The 24,181-nt window shown below is 34.7% G+C and overlaps 1 long non-coding RNA gene and 2 other non-coding genes across 7 annotated transcripts; 2 read left to right on the forward strand and 1 right to left on the reverse strand.

The window, feature by feature from the left end:
- Positions 1 to 787: 787 nt before the first annotated feature.
- Positions 788 to 7,474, reverse strand: LOC113349573. 5 transcript variants are annotated; one of them, XR_003360273.1, is made up of 3 exons: positions 7,296 to 7,474; positions 6,289 to 6,766; positions 788 to 1,345 (listed from the first exon to the last, which is right to left on the reverse strand). It is a non-coding gene; the product is annotated as an uncharacterized LOC113349573 (long non-coding RNA). The 5 variants fall into 5 exon arrangements; XR_003360272.1 differs by having other exon boundaries at positions 788 to 1,349; XR_003360274.1 differs by lacking the exon at positions 788 to 1,345 and adding an exon at positions 2,038 to 2,394.
- A 4,795-nt stretch (positions 7,475 to 12,269) lies between these two features.
- Positions 12,270 to 12,343, forward strand: TRNAI-UAU. Its single transcript has one exon. It is a non-coding gene; the product is annotated as a tRNA-Ile (tRNA).
- Positions 12,344 to 16,169: 3,826 nt separating this feature from the next.
- Positions 16,170 to 16,243, forward strand: TRNAI-UAU. The gene has a single exon. It is a non-coding gene; the product is annotated as a tRNA-Ile (tRNA).
- The last annotated feature ends 7,938 nt before the right edge of the window (positions 16,244 to 24,181 follow it).

Genomic DNA, 24,181 nt, shown 5'->3' on the forward strand with positions numbered 1-24,181 from the left:
CACAAACTCTAGCATAATTTCTCGGGACGAGAACTTCCGCCAGTTCGCGGACTTGGCTCACGCCACCATTCTGGTTCTCTTGATCAAGAAAATTCGCAAACTTCAGTTCAAGGAATAAGGACTTATACATATATGTGTTTCCACAACAATGCTTATATCCTCCAATGGTTATATTATCTAAACTCTCGTTTCAATCATTGAAACATTCTTAGAGGACGTTGATATTCTATAGTTGTTATTCACAAACTATTTTCGTCAAGGTAAGCAATTTTCAAAGTGATTGAAACTTGTCATGACTTTCGTTACTAGGTAAAGATGAACTTGGTTAAAGCGAAAGCTTACCAACACATATTTCGAGAAATAGATAGGCGAGATAAACTCGGCTCGAAATAGAAAATGGTTATAATCTAAGTCTATATAACAAAACGACTTTTGTCTCAAGATATGAGATAAATAAACTTTTGAGTGATAGATAAGTTCTAGTCTCCACATACCTTTTATTCGATGAAGATCCACCGGTTCCTTGAGTAGTCCTTCGTCTTGTATGATGATTGTCATGGAGTTCTTGATCTCAACTACACTTACTATCCTAGTCCGAGACCTTAGCTATAGTAGACTAGAAATCAAGACTTATAATTTTGATCACTAACATTGACAAACATGCTTGAGATAGCAACACATGCGAGTTCGACCGAGCAATGCTCTAACAGGTTTATTACCTTGTCTAGGAAGCATTTCCTTATCTTGACATACTTCCTTACTTTAGTTTGGTTTCCAAAACCCCTTAGAAATTTATTTTCCTTTTATAAGAATGCTGCCTTAAGTCAGTAATCCCTCCTAAATTACAATTATATCCTCAATCTGTCTTGAGGTTCACTAGTTCCCAGGGAGAGGAAGATACACATGTATCAATAAACATGCCCCAAGTTTCAACTACGAAAGTGGTTAGACCAAAGCTTCACCAAAAAATACTTCTTTTTTTATATTAGTATAAGATAGATTGCTAGTGTTCCACTCTATTAATATCAATACTAGCACCCATGACCAACTTCTTAAAGGAGACCGATTCTTTAATTCTGGAATTTCATGCATAAACCTCATCTAACTTCTTAGATAAACCCAACCAGCGAGTCACTTTTGTGTCACTTTTGTTGCTTCACCACATCTTAGGTAAGATGATGAAACACCTGCAGTATCTTTCAACCTCCAAGCTACATTTTCATCACATATTATAGAAGAATCTACTGAAACTTGGAATGTCAAGCCTCAAACTTGTAGCTAGCCTTCTAGTTCGTGACTCCTGCGTTATGAATACTTCTTTTATATTCACCAATACCATGGCCAACTACCTTGCACAAAAGATCATGAAATTTGTTAGTCAAAATAAGCCATGAAAGGGAAACCATCACACTCAACCAACACTTTATTTGGAATAAATTATGTACTCTTGTGAAATCTTTATAAGTCATTTTTATTTTTTTTTATTTTATTTTTATCGTCAAAGAGAGATTTATTGAAGAGATAAGAATTGTTAACCAGACTCGAAAAAGAAAATTACGAACGAATATACCTTTCAAACGAAAGGGTAAGGATTAAGTAGATGATCCAAGGAGATCAAAAGACGAACCATTTTTTGGGAACCATGGTTTTTTTGGGAGGACCATGATTTGATTACGCCATCATCCCTATAGTTTTAAGGGATGTCCTAGAGTTCCAAAATGAATAAGTTACCCTTTAATTAAATAAGTACTCTCTCCGTCCCACTATTAGTTATCCTAGTAGTACAATTTAGAAATGATTTATCTCTCAAAATATACCACGGATATTCGTCAATTTTATATAATTGTAAAGCATTTTAAAACACCTACGTAACGAATATAAAATGAACTATTAATGGGACAAAATCTAAAAATGACTAGGTCAACTAATAGTGGGACGGAGGTAGCATTTATCTTTTTTAATTTTTTTTAATTTTTTAATTTTAAGAAACTTTAATAAAAAATAATAGACAGTTAAAAAAATAAATAGAATAATAAGAAAAGAAATTTTTTTTCTATAAGAAACTAGATGGGAGCCTAGCAACAAGTTGGATTCCAACAACTTTTTGAATATCTAAATCAATTCTAATAAAAAGAAAATTATGGACATTAATATTTACATCATGCCTAGCTACGTAGTTCTTCAATATTTTCAAAAATTCAATAGTTTCAATACCAAGTTCACTTAAGCTAAGGTACCAAAACTATATCCATTGTTTCTACATACATCAAGGTACTTAACCCTCTTGCGCTCAATAACTTTAGTCAAGACGAGACCCGGTGTAAAAGCTTGCACATCACCCCCAGCATTAGGGGAAATCCCAGTCACATCAAAACACATATCGCAACCTTCTTCCTAATTATAAACCAAGATGTCAGACGGTTTAGCATCACCACCATCATTAGAAAGAAACTCAAAGCTGCCTCCACTCTAAAAGGTACACTAGCACGGTAACAAATATGCGCAAAAGTATCTCTAACAAGATCATGTCTAAACTTAAGACCAACTTCACTAGCACAGTGAAGTGCATGATCACTAAACACATTCATATCCCTGTTGTAGCAAAGACAAGAACTATTTACAACAAACAAAGGAACACCATGTCTATAACGAAGCATTGAACAAAACTGACGTGGCCCAATTTTCTGTCCAAGTCCATCAGCTGGAATAGCAAGAAGATAATCTTGTGCATGTGGAGTTTTATTACACTGCCATAATGCTAAATCTCGCCTTGACATATTGAAAAGAGAAGGCATTTTCTTGATTACACCTGCAAAGTACTAAACTTCCAAAGCATGCATAGGATGGGGGAGCAATAAGATTGTAACACTGTGACGAAGTAATACCTAACCTGAAGGAAATTGTCAAAAGTAGTTTGATATGCTAAATCTTTAACAAGAAAGTTTGAATTTTGTAGTATAGTCTCCTGCAGTTGTAAGGTCTGTGAACAAGATGCCAAGTAATAGTACTACATAGTGTCGAACATAAAATAAATCTCTAGGCCACCATCTCTGATAGGTAAAGAGACAATCCTATTTTTAATCTTTAATCTTTTTCTTTTTTTTGTATTTTAATTTTTTTTTTAATTTTAACTTTTTAAATTGTTTCTTGAATTTTTTTCATCTACCAAGCCTAATAAAAATATAATTTTTTTTCTTTAAAAAGGTTTAATTTTTTTTTTAAATTTTAATAAATAATTCTTTTGATGATGATTAATTTTATTATTATATAATAAATTGATTATAATAAGTAATAAAATTAAAATAACAGGAAGGGTAAAAAAAGTTTAAAAAAAAAACTAAAAAATATATATTTAAAATTAAAAAATAAAAAATTTGAAAAATTTAAAAATGTAAAAAATAAATAAATATAAATAATAAAAAGGATAATTTAGGTATTAAGATAAATATTTGGATAAAGGATGGCTTTAGTTTACCTCTAAATGTCTTACTAAAATTGAAACCATGGTCTGCACAAAAAAATCATAATCCCCAAAAAATAGTTCCACAACAATCCCTTACAACTTGTGAAAACTACAGTCGCACCAATTTTTCAGTTTTATCCCACTGTGTAACTCACACCCAGAAATCTAAAGGCGCGCACCCATTTTCTAAGGAAAATTTATTCTCGGACCCAAAATTATTGATATTAAGTTTTATCGTGAGATTTTATATGTTCACCGTACTCTTCTTCTTTCTTCTTTCCTCCTTCTCTATTTTTATCGTGAGGTTAAATACAGAAAGAAATCGAGGAAAAGAAAGAATAACTCTGTCAATTAGTCGGTAATCATTACAGTGTTGAGCTTGTTATTCACGTGAATTCGAAGAGAAACCAGGGAAGATGCTGTGTTGGTGGATACCGGAGGAAGGAGAGATCAATCTGTGTGTCTGTGATGAGAAAGAGATGAGGAACCAAAGAATTCTTGATGAAAGAATCAGGGAAGAATCAATGAAATTAGTAGAAGGGTCTCTTCGATTTTAAAACTGACACATTGAATTTGAGAAATTGGGTTTCAATCCAGCTGAATTGGTTGAGGATAGAGAAATTAGGGTTTGTAGGATGTTTGATTCTGTGAAGAAATTTAATGAAGAACTTGTGTGATTAGATGGGGTTTAAGGGTATAAAGGTGTTGATGGTCATGGGTTTGATTTTAATTTGAGGTTGGCTGCAAAATAGATGAGTTCTGATTTGGTTTGAATCTGGTTAAGAAGCTACAAAAAGTGAAGAGACTCAAGGGTTGAAGGAAGTGATGTTGTTGTAGGTTTGAAATCAGGGAATGAAGATGGTCTTGCAGTGGCTTCGATTAGAGGTTTTGCTGGTGGTTGTTAACAAAGAATTGCAGGTTGTGTTGTTAATGTTGAGAATGTTATGGAAGTGTTATGTTGCTTCTGATGGTCTATGAAAGAACAGAAGATGCAGTTACAGTGAGCAGGCACTGGTGCTGCAGGGTTTGATGGGACTGAACTTGGATGGCTAGGGAAAGATGTTCACTGGAGCAGTCAATTTGAATGAATGGGTTTTGGTATGAGACAATGTTGAGAATCAGCTGAGACATTTTACTGAAGCTGGTGATGTCCAGATGGTACTGATGTTGTTGGCACACAGAATATAAAATGATGGTGTTGAAGCTAGCAGATGCAGTTTAAGTTGGTTGGCATTGGAGATTTGGTATGAAGCAGATGATGGCATTTTGTAGCTGCAGAGGATGTTTCTGAGATGGAGATGGTCATTGTGTGGGTGTCACTGAAGATTGTGATGAGAAGTCAGTTAAGAACAGATTCTGGAGATGAAGCAGCTGTTGTTGTTGAGAACATACAGATTTGCTAGTGGTGTTGGTTACTGTGGAAGGCCTGGTATGGAGGAAAACGGTCTGAAATGGATGCAAATGGTGCGTGATGATTTTGTGGTTGACATGGTGTTACAGATGCTCATGGTATTGGTGTCGGTATTGGGACGTACAGGGAAGTGAGAGCATCTGGATCTGTAATGGGCTATGGATGAATGAACTGAAATGGTGTACTTGGCTTGGCTGAAAATGGATTTATAATCTGAACCTTCGATTGCTGTTTCAAAAGGTTAATGTTCCAATCGGTTTCGAAAAAAATTTATGCATATATGAAAATGGATGCATAACATGTTATGCAGCTATGAAAATAGATGCATAACCTGTTATGCAGTTTGAAAAGTTGTTGCATAACTTGTTATGTAGTCCGTAAAATGTTTGCATAACATGTTATGCATCAACTTTTTTGTTATTGTTGGAACCAACAAAAACAAAGACTGTGTAACTTGTCATGCACCTACAATAATATCTGCATAACATGTTATGCAGTCGTGAAAATTGATTCATAACCTGTTATGCATCCGAAAATATGATTGCATAATAAATTTATTATGCATCGAGAAAATTGTTGCAAAATCTTTTATGCATAGATAAAATTGATGCTTAACTTGTTATGCATCCGAAAATATGGTTACATAATGCATTATGCATCAATTTTTTATGTACGCACTAAAATCAACCAAAACAATGGTTCATAACTTTGTTATGCAATCGAGAAAATGGTTGGATAATTCGTTATGCATCTTTTTTGGAGTCTGCATAATGAATATGTTGTCAGTTTTCGAAAATTTTGCCAAAAATAATGATCACCTCCGATTTTTCGTGAAAAACAAAAATTTGATATTGTTTTTTGTACTCGTTGCGTAGCTCTCTTAAAAAGATTTCCAACGATATAAACTTTGTAAAATTCTAAGGCGCGGATTTTTAGATATGTTATATCCAAGTTGTGTTGCCAATTATACCCCTGATGCATAACCCGTCATGCGGATGCATAACCCGTCGCCTAGACATTTTTAATAATTTCATATAATTATGGGTGTCACGGAAACAATTATGGGTGTCATGGTACTTAAAATTAATTGTGGGGCCTGACAATGAGAATATTATTTTTTTTGGGCCTGTGCCTAAGTTTCCCTTACAACTTACAAGCTGTAAGAAAACGAGGCCCACGAGACACAACCTCATCCTCATTGAAGCCTAAGACCATTAGGGATACCCAGATATGAACTACTCATCTAAAGACTTAAAGGCCTAGACAAAAAAACTCCCACATTAAATGGTGAGGAAACCCTCGCTTTCTATTAGCCGAAATACGACCTTTTTGAGTTTTGTGAAACGAGAGTTTTGGTGAGGACACTGGCAATATATTATTGGTTAACCCAAAAAAAAAGAAAAACCTAACTTACCAAGATTGAGATTCTGTTGACATCCAAATCCAGTTCCGAAGCCGTAAACCTACCATATTTGGACTCAAAACTACGTTGGGAATCAAAAAAAAACTCCTATTGGGAAAGTGTATGAACAAACTCTTATTAGAGAAGCCATTCGCTCCTTTTAAGGTGACGAGCCAGGTTCTGAATCGTGTGATGATATCATATTCTAAGAGGTGGCCATATCGAATTGAGTTTGGTCCCTGATGACTTATGATTTCTGTCATGTCACGCAACCAAACTAGCTTATGTTGTGAATAATAAGCTTTTGAGGGCACCATAATTGGACCGATTGACCAATGGACCTCCGTAGTTTGCGTCTTCCTCAATTTTCCTTTCTTCTATTCTCTGTTCTGCTTTCTTTCTTTATACATGAGGGGCGCGGCGGTACGTAGTTTTTGTATATAATGTGATGCGAATAGAAAATCAATAGATACAACCTGATGAGTTAGGCCTTCCGGCCAGAAGCATATATACATGCGTCAGTGGCTTAAAGTAAACTAATTAGCTTACTTTTGATGCATAAATTAATACTAACCCAAGATACATATATTATCAAAATCTTCAGAATATTCAAAAAGTGTCCCAATTTGATACATAAATTAATTTGCTTACTTTTCAAATATCAAACCCACTAACCCCACTAATCAAAATGCTGAATTGAACAGAATTTGTTTACCTGAAACCTTAATTCAATTGCTTACTCATTCAATTGCAGCAAAGTGTGACCAATTGAACAAAACTCTACTATGAACACTCAATTATATACAAAAACTCAAATTATATCCCTTAATTCGTTTATCTTTAAACCCTAGATTTAAAATTAAAAAATTCCCAAATTATAAACTATAAACCCTAATTTCGTTTCTCTTTAAACCCTAGTTTTAATTAGATAACCTTTCAATGATTTTGATTATTCAAAAACAACAAAGCAGTAAAACTAAAATAAAATAAAATAAAATCAGGGTTTCAAGAAAACTTACTTGTTTTTCCCCTGTTGACTGATTTTGGCTAGGGTTCAAAAGCTTCGACGACGACCACCTTCAGTTCTCATCTATCTTCACCTCTTCACCTCTTATCGATCTAAACTTTGTTATCTTCTTTGCTCTCGATCTCTCTCTCTCGCCCCTGATCTTCTCTGCTGCCTCTCCATTCTCTTCTTTGAAACGAATTGATTTTGTGGCTGAAACTCGATGTGGGTGAGAAGATAAGATTAGAGTGCGCGTGTTGTTCACATGTGTGGTACATAGACAGGTGTCAGTTGCAATCCACGTGTTTATATATTATTGGTTCACGTGTCAATAATTAGATCTCCCCACCTGTCATCATTCCACAATCTGACAGTTCATTTTGTTTGGGAAATGAAATCTCTAAGATTTAAACACGTCTGATTATTCAACAATCTGACCTTTCATTTCAGAGAAGGGTATTTTAGATATTTTCGTATACCCTTGACTAGTCAACATGCCCCATTTTGAATTTTTACTATAAAGTAACGGATTGGGGCATTTTCACAACCTTGGGGTCCATTTTAAGGCATTTTGTCACTTAACCCAAATCTAATAAACTCCGCACATATTTCCTATCTTTTCTCCACCTATGTGATGTATTCGCGTCGTCACACCAAGTCAAAAATACATCACCACGGGGCGGGATGAAGCCCGCGCATGCCAAGTCGAAAATGCATCACCACAGGGCGAGGTGAAGCCCCGACACACGAAATAAAAAGAAAAAAGAAAAAAACGAAAATGGAAAGGAAAGGAAAAATTTAATAAAATTCGCACATATTCTCTATCTTTTCTCCACTTATTTGATGTATTCGCGCCGCCACGCCAAGTCAAAAAACATTGTCACGAAGTGGAGTACGCCAAATCGAAAATACATCACCACGGGGCGGGCACTAAATAAAAGAAAAAAGAAATAACACGGGCACAAATCTAGTGCAAGGCCTAGTTAGCAATTCGGGATTCGGCAAACGTACGGAACGGCAAACGTACGAGTATCATACGGTTTTGTAAAATCTAGATTCGGTCCAAAATTCGGTCAACGGGACGTGATTCGTCAGTAATTCGGAACGGCATACGTACGTGTATAATTCGATTTATAAATGTGAGTTCGGCTCTGAAAATTCGGTATCTATATATAACAAATAATTTGTATTTATAAGGTCATAGACCAATTTTTATGCATATGTCTGAGTTATTTAAAGAAAAAATAAACTTAATATGATGATATTAATAATATATACAACATTAGTTATCTAAGAGGACGTCGTATGGTGGTTTAGATGCTTGGTTAGTGAGTTTGAGATCTCTCTCACCTTCACCTTCACCTTCAAATCTCTTCAGTCGTTTTTGTTTTGTAAAAATTACAACACGTCTAATATTCGGTCGTGTATGCTCGGAAGGCAGTAAAGCCCAAAAAGTGGAGTCTTTGAAAAGTAAAAGCTAAAGAATTTATGGCGAATTAAGCGGACGTATCATTCGGAATACGTAAAATTCGTGAACGGTTCGCGAATAATCCGGGAATGCCACATAATACGCGACTTGGGTTCGGAGTTGCAAACGTACGCGAATAAGACGGTAAAATTCGTGATACGGAAAAATTCGCGAATGATTCGCGAATCATTCGCGAACTTACTAACTAGGGTGCAAGGTAGAAAGTTCAACAAAGTCCTATTGATTATGGAATTATCGCATTAATCATTGATTTCACGTAGAGTTTCAAGACGTGCTTATTAGTGGAGTGATGATTTTGAGATAATGGGTACGTGTAATGAGTCTGCCGATACGTTGACAACGTTGGAGAATGGGAACAATTTGCAAGTTCAAAACCCAAAGAAATCCTTGAAGATTCGATCGTAATAATGGGGTAAACAGGACAACCCCGCATTAATGCGCAGATATTAATTGATCTGGATGGGATCTTGCCCAAAATAACAAGAACGAGGCAGTTAAGATCCAATGCCCAATCCATGTGATAAAGCTGCTAAACCAAGGCAATGCACGCGATCGACCTCTGCAACAAATATAAATCACACTTATAATGTAGTATCAAGTTGACTTAAGTGTACGGTTCCTCGGCAACATCTATTCAGTACCTGGGCATGTCAAATCTAAAGTATACAATGCACCTTCCAATCTTTAATGCATTTCTTACATGGACGCGCGCTTATCTAAGTGGATATTCATCACATTTACAATGCATGAGGTTGGCCAAGGCAAAATGTACTGTACCTCGACATCATCTATTTCAGAGTGCCAAATCTATAGTATACTAATGTAGATATTTTCAAAATGAGTATGAGAAGAGTGTTATTGCACCTTCCAATCTTTAATGCCTTCAAATGGACGAATTTCTAAGTTCTAAATGCACATGTTTAGCTTACCCGAAACCGTACGGAAAAATTATGGCGACACTTTTCTCTATGTAATTGTCTTGATTTTCCCCCACAAGGCTATTGAAATAGCACTTGGCAGCAGCAAAAGATGCAGCGGAATTGACTCTCGAAGAGGCCAGGTAGAGGTGTAAAACGTTCTGGTCGGGCATAGCCCAGCTCCCGGAATCATATGCTTAGCGTGTTGTGGATCGTGTTGTGCTGTGTCGGAAATTAAGACATGATATACTGTGTCGTGTCAGAAGGCGTGTTGTGCCAGAAGTCGTGCCAGAAGGCGTGTTGTGCTGTGCTGTGCCAGAAAAATAAACGTGTTGTACCGTGCTGGGCACATTTATTTTATGTTTTACAACATCCATATTTTTCAAATTATATGTGTTGTTATGAAAATATATAAGTCAACATAACGATAATAAAATGTCAATAATTAGCTAGAATAAAGGCTCTTTTATGAAATATATACATACAATGTGATGTATTGTGCCACGTTGTGTAGTAATTTATACATATTATGACGTGCTTTCTGAACGTGTTGTACTGTGCCGTGCCACGTGCTTATCCATGCCGCGTACTGTGCTGGACTACTGTGTCGATTAGTCTAGCTCAGCCCGGCCATGAAACTAACATACTGTGTCGTGCTGGGCTAAATCATGTACTGGACTAGCCCTTGCTAAAATTTTAACGTGTTGTGCTGGGATGTGCTCATGCTGGCATTGATATTAAAGTTCAGACCTCGCTACATTGATATTAAAGTTCTTGAGTTTCTGTAAACAGAGTTTCTGAGATTCATTACATTTAGATTCCATTGTTGAATATAATTTGATGGAACCATGAAAAATGATACAGGCTGAAATAGCTTACCTTGAGCTCATTGATAATTGTGCACCCCGTCGAAAATAATAATAATTGTGCACGTTTCCCATGTAAATCGATCTTGGCCAGGTAAACTATCTGGCATTTTCTTGTGCAAGATTCCGGGATACGTCTTTTTCACGTGGACACATCTAAGTACAGCCAAGGCCAAGCCAGTATACCTTTATTCAGGCTCTATAAATAGACAAGGATTTGTTCACATCAAACCCATAGCAAACAATCATAGTCATCAGTAAAACACATCACAATGCCTTTCAAGAGTTTTCCAGTTGGTTTTGGTTTGCTTATCTTCAGCATTCTTGCTTTGAATGCATACTCTGGTAACTATACCTCGGTGTCTTTTTATGAGTTTACTAGTGTTTTAAAAAGATCGTCATGAAAGTGATTGTTAATATATGAGTTTGAAAGCAGTCGTTCTAATCTGTGTTTTTTATTTTTCATTTTGGTGTAGAGATGGTGTCGGCGCAAAAATGTCTTCCTGGGAATTGTCTTTCACTTTCGCCATGACCCTAAGTTGTAATGGATGTACCATGAAATGCAACGGGTGGTGTTCTTTAAAAGGATTACCATCTTATAATTTCTGCAATGGCGGAGGTTTTGGTGTGAGATCATGTTTGTGTTGTTGTGGAACAAAAACACAACCTCCAAAACCGAAACCACCTGTACCATCACCCCCACCTCCATCACCCCCACCACCATCTCCACCACCCCCACCTCCATCACCCCCACCACCATCTCCACCGCCCCCACCTCCACCAAGATCTCCACTAGATTTATGTGATCCCAGTGAAATTTCTTTTTCCAGCCCATCCCCTGGTTGCCCCATTTGTCCAGTGTGTAACTGTCCAGGTGGTGTACCTCCAGAACTTTCAGCCTGTGTTTCTAACTACTGCAGCTGTTGTTGCCCGAGCACCCTTTCATCATCAACAAGGACTCCTGGTTCGCTATTATTTGCAAGAGCATAGTTAATAATATTTCAGTAAATTAGCTATCAGGCGGTTATGAACTAGCTGCAGTCAATGTGATGTCACATAGAATGGTCTTTATGCGTTTAATAACAATAAGCAGCATGTGGTTTCTTTGAGTTTTCTCTTCCTTGTTCTTATGATGTTTTTGATCTTGTCTTTTATGCATTAAATCATTTTAGGAAATCCATCGACCAACAAAATTCCATTGAGCTGATTTTTTTTTATCGGTCAATAGGAAAAGATTCATCGAAAGAGAGGTATCTAGGGGTGTCTCAACCCAATAAATGCAACCAATACAAAAAAAGAAGACCGAGTTAGAAATCGATCACCTAAAGAAGAGGACAAGAAAAAAAGAGCCAAAGAGAAATTAAAAAAAACATCCATCCAAAATTTCAAATCCAACTCAAAACAGCGGATAGAAATATGAGTCCCATAAAGCTATCACCATATTAATTGTTGAAACCAAAATTTTGTTGGACTGATGAACCACACAAATTTCGTTCAAGAACAGAAATCACGTCTGCTAAGTTCTAGAGCTTATAATATGTCCATGAACAACAAAGCCAAAAACCCATTGATGATAACAAATGGACCCTTCACCATTGGAGATGGTTCATGAGCCAAGAGATTATTTTTATCGCATAGAACGTTTAGCACCCCATTATAGGTACTGAGAAACGAATGCTAAAGAATTATGACAAGATTAGCTTCATCACTGTTAGAGTCCCGTAGCTCAGTTGGTTAGAGCGTTGGTTTTATGAGTCGAAGGTCGCGGGTTCGAGCCCCGCCGGGACTAATTTTTTTTAAATATACCATTTAATATACGAGAAACTTCAGACGGACTCCCCATCTACGTTCCTAAAAGAGAGTCTATAAATGTAGTTTTTGAAACTCACTACTGAATGTGATCACTAGCTAGTAATGAATAATATTACTTACATTTTACTTCCATGGAACTCCCTATCTCCAAGACCTTAGAATGTGCCCGTGTCACATCTTTGATCGACTGGGAAAATGTACTTCGCATAGAAATCTGCATATCTCTCTTCGCCAAAGGAAGCATTACAAAAATCCACCTGGTGAAACATGACAATATAAGAAAGTTTTAAAAAAACGTACAACATAAAAAGTCTGACTAATACGAGTTCCCATCTGCGTTCCTAAAAGAGGAAAAAAAACTCCTTTCTCTCTCTTCTCTCTCTCCCAAAACTCCTGAAGAAAAAAACTACCAATCTCATCGTTCAATCACCTTGATTTTTTCGGATTTGATTTGATTTGATTTTTCAAATCTTCTGGGCAAATCAAGGTTATTTCTCTTAGTTTTATGTAAATATCCAATAAAAGTAATTGTTGTTCCAACAATTTTTAGGATTGTCTCTCTGTTTTTATAGATCTGATGGTGTCTCAATACCATTCAGATTTTTTATATGATAGCCATAATGGCTTTTCCTGATGGTGCTGCTGCATCGTTATCAAGTACGTCATGAAAGACGATAATCTAGTTCGGAAATTATTACCGATGTTGATTGTGATGATGTCGATTTGGGCTTATTACTTCTTCATTATGGAAGCATATAACATATATGATGTTGATGATCAAGAATCTGAAGATCAAAAAATCAAAACGGTTTAAAATCATAACCATTAAAAAGATATCAATTTCATCGATGGATTGGAGAATAGTACAATAATGGGTTTTATTGTTAAGTTTTGAAATTTGTAATGTTTGTACTAGTTATTTATTTCCATTTGTTTCTGATGTAATTCATCATGTAATCAAAATTTCATATCAATGAAATTATAAGGCACTGCCTTTTTCCTTCAAAAAAAAAAAAAAAAAAGAAAGAAAGAAATTTAAGAAATCACACCTTTTTTTTTATCAGTAAAGTATTTGGTTAAAAGAAGATAGATTGACAAACCAGGAAATATTTGTGTGTATCAATTCTCAATTCTTCTTAATATAAAGGAGAATGATTTTGCTTACGTGGCAAAATCATACGAATCCTGATATTTTCTCCAATATAAGTGACCCACGTGGAAAACATTAACCGATTGGTTACGTTTCCGAATCGATACGATTTCTTAGGTTTTTTACGCAAAGACACTAGATCGACACAGAAAGACATGAAAAGACACTCCTCTTGGTCAATTTGTATAAAAATATTATCAACAATGGAGATACAATTGTCTTCCTCTAAAGTTTGTTCGGCTCGGAGATTAGAATCGTTAGATTGAGATACAATTATCTTCTTGTAAAGTTTGTTCGGCTAGTGATTAAAATCATTAAGTCTGATAAGGCTTGCAACGGATACATATGAGAAGGAAAAAACTACGAAACCATTGGGACATGTATATTTTTTGAGACGCCGCCTATTCTCATGAAACATGAAACTAAAGTTTTTTTTCTCTTGGAAAGGTTTCTAGGTTGTTAACACAAATCAAAGAATACCGAAGTAAGATACTGAAGACGAACCTGCTTTTCTACAGTTGTTGAACAAAAAGCAAGATATGTTCACAAGTTTGTGAAGGTCAAAATTGCCAATACTCTTCGGTAATACTTAGGGTTTTGTTCGCGACAATACACATGCACTTTTTTTTGGTAAGTCCAAATTCCGACAATACACAACTATGTCCCATGTTTTCTTCTTATAATTTTGGTCATGTTTTCTCTGAATTTACTTTCAAATTTGTGTGAACAGAAAGGAATATTGACAAGTTTGTAAAGGTGAAAATTGCTACTACTCTTCGTCAACAAATGCAATGCCTTTTAGAGTTTGTTTATGATAGGGTTTTGTTTATGATAATCTCATGTTTTTTTCAATAATTTTGGTTACGGTACTGATCGGTAGGAAGAAGTTTAGATCAAATTCTTTTTATTTCTCTTAATTTATTTTTAATATTATATTTTTATGGTGAATTTTTTTGTTAACTTGATTTGTGTCTACAGATTCCTTGTAGTTGTAAGTAAATGCACCCATGGAGTTAAATGACAAAGCGTGTAAATCACTACAGGAACAATAATCAATAAGTCAAAAGATTTAAAAACGTACAACTCTAGAATGTTTGAGTCTGTAAGTAACAAAAACTAGAATCTGTAATTCCATTCATTTCACTGAATGCAGGTTTTGAATTTTACATTGGCAGTCATTCAATAATAGCTCTACTTTCTTTTTGGACTATTGTTTTCTAATCATCCTGCCATTTCTAATATAGTATGATTACGTTTTTTCTTTTTTCTTTTTTTTTTATATGTTTGCTTCGCAGTTTAAAGGCGCAAATACGCGAATGCACCAAGAAAGACAATGAAGGACGAATCACTTTGTAAGACTAAAACCCATCACTTTTTCCTTGAGAATTCAAATGCGTTTCTTTGTTTGAACTTTTTAATAATACGTAGTTATCTTTATATTTTTTTAAGTCAAAATAGTTTGCAGTGAAAATGGTCGGTATACAATTTTTTAGTAAAGTATGCACTATTTCAGTTGAACATAAATGTTTGTTGAAATTTCTGATTGATAGTATAGGTTCATTGTTAACTATTAAACTTTTATTTCATATGTTATTAGAATGTTTAGCGTCTCTTATACTCGCTAAAACCGAATGTATGTTTAAGTTGCTTAAGATTTCAAGATGTGAGAATCCTTCTGTCCCAACCGTATTTGCTTATTTTGTAGGAGGTATAAAATTTTGTTGTTGGTTTAGTGTTCATAAAAGTTTTTCAGCACAGAGTAATAAAGTACGCACTAATCAAGTTTCGCATAAAGTTTGTTGAAATTACTGATTGATAGGTTTAGGTTCATTGTTTAGTTAACTTTTAACCTTTCATTTCATCTGTTACTATATCTGCCACTCGCTAAAATCTGGTGTATGCTTCAGTTGGATAGGATTTCAATATGTGAGAGTCCTTAAATGTCCATGCATATTTCGTCTCTATTAGTAGGAATTGAGTTTCGTCGACAAAAGAGGCAATTTGTTTTCAATCAATATCGTAGAAAGATTAAGATACGTACATTTTTGTTATCTATTTGTATAGATGGCTAGTACTTTACTTTGATAGAATTATATATATGTTGTCCTTATTATGATTTGTGTTGCCAGCAAAACATTTTAAAAAAGTGAATGGAATTAAAAAAGTTAATGAGTTTTCATATATGTTACGGGAAACAGTAAAACTGATATTCTGACTCGTGAAGTTCATTGAAGCTGCTTTTTGTACTAAATGAACACATCCAGAAATGAACGAAAGCAAAAAAGAGCCAAAGAGAAATTTAAAAAAACATCCACCCAAAATTTCAAATCCAACTCAAAACAACGGATAAAAATATGATTCCCATAAAGCTATCACCATGTTAACCGTTAAAACCAAACTTTTGTTGGGATGATGAACCACACGAATTTCGTTCAAGAAAAGAAATCACGTCTGCTAAGTTCTAGAGCTTATAATATGTCCATGAACAACAAAGCCAAAAACCCATGGATGATAACAAATGGACCCTGCACCATTGGAGATGGTTCATGAGCCAAGAGATTATTTTTATCGCATAGAACGTTTAGCACGCCACTATAGGTACTAAGAAACGAATGCTAAAGAATTATGACAAGATTAGCTTCATCCCTGTCAGAGTCCCGTAGCTTAGTTGGTTAGAGCGTTGGTCTTATGAGCCGAAGGTCGCGGGTTCGAGCCCCGCCGGGACTAATTTTTTTTTAAATATACCATTTAATAGAGGAGAAACTTCAGACGGACTCCCCATCTACGTTCCTAAAAGAGAGTCTATAAATGTAATTTTTTAAACTCACTACTGAATGTGATCACTAGCTAGTAATGAATAATATTACATACATTTTACTTCCATGGAACTCCCTATCTCCAAGACCTTAGAATGTGCCCGTGTCACATATTTGATCGACTGGGAAAATGTACTTTTTGAGACTCGCCCAAATAAGTTTCCAGGTGTAATCATCGTCCATGTAGAGGTTGTGGATACTTCGCATAGAAATCTGCATATCGCTCTTCGCCAAAGGCAGCATTACGAAAATCCACCTGGTGAAACATGATAATATAATAAAGTTTTAAAAAAACGTACAACATAAAAAATCTGACTAATACGAGTTCCCATCTGCGTTCCTAAAAGAGGGAAAAAAAACTCCTTTCTCTCTCTTCTCTCTCTCCTGAAGAAAAAAACTACCAATCTCATCGTTCAATCACCTTGATTTTTTCGGATTTGATTTGATTTGATTTTTCAAATCTTCCGGGCAAATCAAGGTTATTTCTCTTAGTTTTATGTAAATATCCAATAAAAGTAATTGTTGTTCCAACAATTTTTAGGATTGTCTCTCTGTTTTTATAGATCTGATGGTGTCTCAATACCATTCAGATTTTTTATATGATAGCCATAATGGCTTTTCCTGATGGTGCTGCTGCATCGTTATCAAGTACGTCATGAAAGATGATAATCTAGTTCGGAAATTATTACCGATATTGATTGTGATGATGTCGATTTGGGCTTATTACTTCTTCCTTATGGAAGCATATAACATATATGATGTTGGTGATCAAGAATCTGAAGATCAAAAAATCAAAATGGTTTAAAATCATAACCATTAGAAAGATATCAATTTCATCGATGGATTGGAGAATAGTACAATAATGGGTTTTATTGTTAAGTTTTGAAATTTGTAATGTTTGTACTAGTTATTTCTTTTCATTTGTTTCTGATGTAATTGATCATGTAACCAAAATTTCATATCAACGAAATTATAAGGCACTGCCTTTTTCCTTCAAAAAAAAAAAAAAAAAAGAGAAAGAAAGAAAGAAAGAAATTTTAAGAAATCACACTTTTTTTTTATCAGTAAAGTATTTGGTTAATAGAAGATAGATTGACAAACCAGGAAATATTTGTGTGTATCAATTCTCAATTCTTCTTAATATAAAGGAGAATGATTTTGCTTACGTGGCAGAATCATATGAATCCTGATATTTTCTCCAATATAAGTGACCCACGTGGAAAACATTAAACGATTGGTTACGTTTCCGAATCGATACGATTTCTTAGGTTTTTTTACGCAAAGACACTAGATCGACACAGAAAGACATGAAAAGACACTCCTCTTGGTCAATTTGTATAAAAATATTGTCAACAATGGAGATACAATTGTCTTCCTCTAAAGTTTGTTCGGATCGGAGATTAGAATCGTTAGATTGAGATACAATTATCTTCCTGTAAATTTTGTTCGTCTGGTGATTAAAATCATTAAGTCTGATAAGGCTTGCAACGGATACATATGAAAAGGAAAATTAACTACGAAATCATTGGGACATGTATATTTTTTGAGTCGCCGCCTATTCTCATGAAACATGAAACTAAAGTTATTTTTCTCTTGGAAAGGTTTCTAGGTTGTTAACACAAATCAAAGAATACTGAACTAAGATACTGAAGACGAACCTGCTTTTCTACAGTTGTTGAAAATCAAGAGATGTTCACAAGTTTGTGAAGGTCAAAATTGCAAATACTCTTCGGTAATACTTAGGGTTTTGTTTGCGACAATACAGATGCACTTTTTTTTGGTAAGTCCAAATTCCGACAATACACAACTATGTCCCATGTTTTCTTCTTATAATTTTGGTCATGTTTTCTCTGAATTTACTTTGAAGTTTGTGTGAACAGAAAGGAATCTTGACAAGTTTGTAAAGGTGAAAATTGCTACTACTCTTCGTCAACAAATGCAATGCCTGTTAGAGTTTGTTTATGATAGGGTTTTGTTTATGATAATCTCATGTTTTTTTCAATAATTTTGGTTACGGTACTGATCGGTAGGAAGAAGTTTAGATCAAATTTTTTTTATTTCTCTTAATTTATTTTGAATATTATATTTTTATGGTGAATTTTTTTGTTAACTTGATTTGTGTCTACAGATTCCTTGTAGTTGTAAATAAATGCATCCATGGAGTTAAATGACAATACGTGTAAATCACTACAGGAACAATAATCAATAAGTCAAAAGATTTAAAAACGTACAATTCTAGAATGTTTGAATCTGTAAGTAACAAAAACTAGAATCTATAATTCCATTCATTTCACTGAATGCAGGTTTTGAATTTTACATTGGCAGTCGTTCAATAATAGCTCTACTTTCTTTTTGGACTATTGTTTTCTAATCATCCTGCCATTTCTAATATAGTATGATTACGTTTTTTCTTTTTTCTTTTTTTTTTATATGTTTGCTTCGCAGTTTAAAGGCGCAAATACACGAATGCACCAAGAAAGACAATGAAGGACGAATCACTTTGTAAGACTAAAACCCATCACTTTTTCCTTGAGAATTCAAATGCGTTTCTTTGTTTGAAATTTTTAATAATACGTAGTTATCTTTATATTTTTTTAAGTCAAAATAGTTTGTAGTGAAAATGGTCGGTATACAATTTTTTAGTAAAGTATGCACTATTTCAGTTGAACGTAAATGTTTGTTGAAATTTCTGATTGATAGGTATAGATTCATTGTTAACTATTAAACTTTTATTTCATATTTTATTAGAATGTTTAGCGTCTCTTACACTCGCTAAAACCGAATGTATGTTTAAGTTGCTTAAGATTTCAAGATGTGATAATCCTTCTGTCCCAACCGTATTTGCTTATTTTGTAGGAGGTATAAAATTTTGTTGTTGGTTTAGTGTTCATAAAAGTTTGTCAGCACAGAGTAATAAAGTATGCACTAATCGAGTTTCGCATAAAGTTTGTTGAAATTACTGATTGATAGGTTTAGGTTCATTGTTTAGTTAATTTTTAACCTTTCATTTCACCTGTTACCATAGTTTCTGCCACTCGCGAAAATCCGGTGTATGCTTCAGTTGGATAGGATTTCAATATGTGAGAGTCCTTAAATGTCCATGCATATTTGATCTCTTTTAGTAGGAATAGAGTTTCGTCGACATAAGAGGCAATTTGTTTTCAATCAATATCGTAGAAAGATTAAGATACGTACATCTTTGTTATCTATTTGTATAGATGGCCAGTACTTTACTTTGATAGAATTATATATATGTTGTCCTTATTATGATTTGTGTTGCCACCAAAAAATTTTAAAAAAGTGAATGGAATTAAAAAATTTAATGAGTTTTCATATATGTTACGGGAAACACTAAAACTGATATTCTGACTCGTGAAGTTCATTGAAGCTGCTTTTTGTACTAAATGAACACATCCAGAAATGAACGAAAGGAAGTTTACTATATGACAAAGAAAATGTTATACAACATTTTATTATGTCTCTCTGCACTCCCTTTTAGTCCTTCAGTTTGATTCACGTTAGTCATCTTAGTGTGGCCACCTGATCTTGATCAGAACTCGACTTCTTTAGAATCTACATACATGTACATGACGAGCGCAAGATATAACATTTAATTCACGATTAATAATTTCAATTAGGAAAACCCATTGACAAGATGTTGTACTAATAAGTATAATCTAGAGACGTCAAGACTCAATAAAAGGCAATGATTGGGTGAATCCTAAAAACAAACTAGCCCGCGCAATTGCGCGGGTTTATTGGACTTATATATATACCTTTGGAACTCCGGTTGCATTTTGAAAACATGTATTTGCCAATTTTGTTTTTTCGTGACCATGTTTCCACAAATCCAAGCTCATCGAGAGCGGTTGAATGTCTTCAACAGATAAGTCCTTTTTAACGCGTAAAACATCATTAATCAATTGAACGCCAACATCTATTGATCTTTGTGTCATATCCAAAACTAGACCTAGCCATATAATCTCCTGGGTCTCGTTGAAAAAAACTCGTGAAGACTTTTTCTTGGATGGTATTGAAGGTGGTGTCAATGTTGTGGATGGTATTGGAGGTGGTGCCGACAATGTATTTACTCCATCTCCGGTATCGGCGAGGAGAATTACTAGCACTCCAACTACACAGTCCGGAAGAAAACCCACGCCATATAGAATTTTATTTGAGAACTTTGCTGCTTAGTCCACTAAATCCGACCCGGATTAATGGCTAGTTCAGCGGGAAAAGATATTTACTCGCTAGTCCAAAAAAGGTTTGAAAAGAGTAAAATTACTCGGTTAACCCTAACATATAGGTCTATGTAAAAGCCTCTTTTATGCTCTCCATAAACATCACCACATACCAATATGTGTTATGTTATGTATTGATACTACATATGTTACTACATATTAATATGTTATGTATTGATATTGTTATGTATTGATACTACATACCAATGTTTGTTATGTTATGTATTGATACTACATAGCAATATTTTTATGTATTGTTACTACATATTAATATGTTATACTACATATGTTACTAGTATAGTACTAGTATGTTAGTAACATATGTTACTACATATTAATATGTTATGTATTGATACTACATATCAAAAAAATGTTTTGTATTGATACTGCATATTAATATGGTATGTATTGATATTGTTATGTATTGATACTACATATTAGTTATGTATTGATAATGTTAAGTATTGATATTGTTAAGTATCAATACTGATATGATGATATATATCAGTTACGTGTTGATACCAATTAGATCTGGAAGGGTGTTTTAGGCATTTAGAAAACACACTTTATAATCTCAACAAAGTTTTCGGACTAGCGAGTAAATAATCTGGTCCAAAAACGTGTTTTTGGACCGGCGAGTGTTTTTGGACCGGCGAGTAAATTTTTTCTGGGACTGGACTACACAGCAACTGGGTCAGGAAATAGTGGATTAACTAGTAATTCCTACATTTTATTTGACTGATTCGATGATGTCTTCTTGACTCCTCTTTGACAGATCTAAAAAAAGAAAAATCTTGACTCCGTCTCCAATACTTTTTTTTTTTGATGACTGTATATATATATGCCTCTGCAATCAAACCTAAACACACTTCTATAAAACCATAATCATGAGTGGCAATGAAAAACCCTAAAATTCCAAATTAGAAGAAGTGTTAGCACATAAAGTAGGTGCCCCAGATACTTTCAACAAGGCGAAGATATTCCATATAATCCTTCAAAAATAGGGAAAATAGCATTTTCATCGCGTATCTTTAACACACAAGTTGAGCCGTCAAGTGGTCAACTGAGTTAATTCAGCACAAACTTCCAGTTAGCATTTTGACTCTCGCCGCAAATGCAATCTTGAACTTCAGCCAGTTTCTGATGGACATGTTTAAAGAGGAGAGGATAAGTGAAAAAGCGGGGGTCTAACAACCACACCCAATATTTCGATTAGCAATCTGTATGGACTAACTCGAATATACTTTTAATATAATCAACTAGACAGTCATACTCAATCTTAATAAAATGTATATCAAGGAGTTAATATCTCTATCTCTCGATTTGATCTATACTCACGCAAATAGAAATCTGCGAGTCTTTATCAAATACAAGAGAGATATAAACTTGGATGGTACCAAAGACCAATATCTAAGGATCAATCAATTTCCAATCAACAACCAAAGGTTGGATTTCACAATTGATGGATACAACGCACAACCTGTGATATTTCAATTATATAACAAAATATAATGCGGAATAGAAATAACACAGACACCAGAAATTTTGTTAACGAGTAAACCGCAAATGCAGAAAAACTCCGAGACCTAGTCCAGATTGAACACCACACTGTATTAATCCTCTACAGACACTAGCCTACTACAAACGAACTTCGGTCTGGACTGTAGTTGAACCCTAATCAATATCACACTGATTCAAGGTACAGTTGCGCTCCTTACGTCTCTGATCCCAGCAGGATACTACGCACTTGATTCCCTTAGCTGATCTCACCCACAACCAAGAGTTGCTACGACCCAAAGTCGAAGACTTTAATAAACAAATCTGTATCACACAGAAAATTCTACGATAATAGATAAATCTGTCTCCCACAGATAAACCTACGATTTTTTTCCTTCTTTTGATAAAAATCAAGGTGAACAGGAACCAATTGATAAACCAGACTTATATTCCCGAAGAACAACCTAGTATTATCAATCACCTCACAATAATCTAAATCGTATGGTAGCGAAACTAGATATTACGGAATCACAAACGATGAGACGAAGATGTTTGTGATTTCTTTTTATCTTGCCCTATCGGAGATAAATCTCAATTCAATTATTCAATTGAACTTGTACGATAGAAAATGGAAAGATCAGATCGCTCAACTACAAGAGAAGTAGTTTCGTCTGGCTTCACAATCCCAATGAAGTCTTTAAGTCGTTAACAGACAGGGTCTCGAGAAGAAACCTACGGTTAAAGGAGAATCGACTCTAGCAAAACCAACTAGTATCACACAGGAGGTGTGGGGATTAGTTTTTCCAGTTGCTAGACGTCTCCCTTATATAGTTTTCAAATCAGGATTTGCAATCTAAGTTACCTTAGTAACAAAGCATTCAATATTCACCGTTAGAATAAAAAACCTGACTTATCCAAGCTAATATCTTTCAACCTGACATAGATTTTCACACACACAAATGAAATGTATTCATTTAGGTTTAAGTGACCGTACCTAAACGTGTACATTGGGTTGGTTCACAAATATTTAACCAATGATTAGCCATATGAGCACTTTCATATTAACCGTATTCATCTTTCTCATAACTAGTTCAAATGACTTATAAGAACTAGTTCAAGAGTTGTTTAATTTCTTAGATCTTTATACATAGACACAATTGAAACAAAAACGGTTTGATTCACTTGAATCAATTCATGAACAATATATCCACGGTTTGCAAATATTGCATTCCTTATTGATTTATTGTTTAAGCTCATGAAACTACCGATTTGAGAAATATAACCAGCTTAGGTACGCGTACGGGTACGTATACCATAGCTACCGGACTTGAGTTTGGAAACTCAGCATAAATTTTCGGTTTGAAAACTTCCGTGGGTACGCGTACGGGTACGCATACCTAGGTGACTGGTTTTCAGTTTGCAAACTTCACAAACTACAGCAGAAATTTTCGGTATGAAAACTTCCGCCAGTACGCGTACCTAACTTGTCTCCTTTACCAATACCGCATGCACACATATGCACGCACTTGGTTTCCGGCACATGGATTTATGCACTAATGTGCGAACATACTATATATGCTTATATCCATAGTTGGTTACGTAATCTCAACTCCACATTTCAATCATTGAAACATTCTTCTATAAGTTTATAATAGTCGTTAGACAAAAAGAATCGACTATCGTCATCAAAGCTATTTCCAAGATTGAAACGTCATCATGACTTTCGTCACGGGTAAAGATGAAAATGGTTAAAGCAAAAGCTTACCAACACATATTTCGAAATAAAGATAGGCGAGTAAACTCGGCTTGAAATAGCAAATGTGTATGTATGAAAACTATCATACTTATACGACTTTTGTCTCAATAGTAGGAGATAAAGTAGATAGACTTTTGAGTGACAGATGAGTTCAAGTCTCCACATACCTTTTGGTCGGATGAAGTTCCACTGGTTCCTTGAGTAGTTCTTCGTCTTCGTAAGTTAATCTCCATGTAGTCTAGAGCTCAACTATACCTAACTATCCTAGACCGAGACTTAGTCATAAGTAAACTAGAAATCAAGACATATATTTTTGATCACTAACATTGACAAACATGCTTGAGATAGCAACGCA

The sequence above is a fragment of the Papaver somniferum genome, chromosome 2 (genome assembly GCF_003573695.1).
Source record: "Papaver somniferum cultivar HN1 chromosome 2, ASM357369v1, whole genome shotgun sequence".
NCBI classification, from domain to species: Eukaryota; Viridiplantae; Streptophyta; class Magnoliopsida; order Ranunculales; family Papaveraceae; genus Papaver; species Papaver somniferum.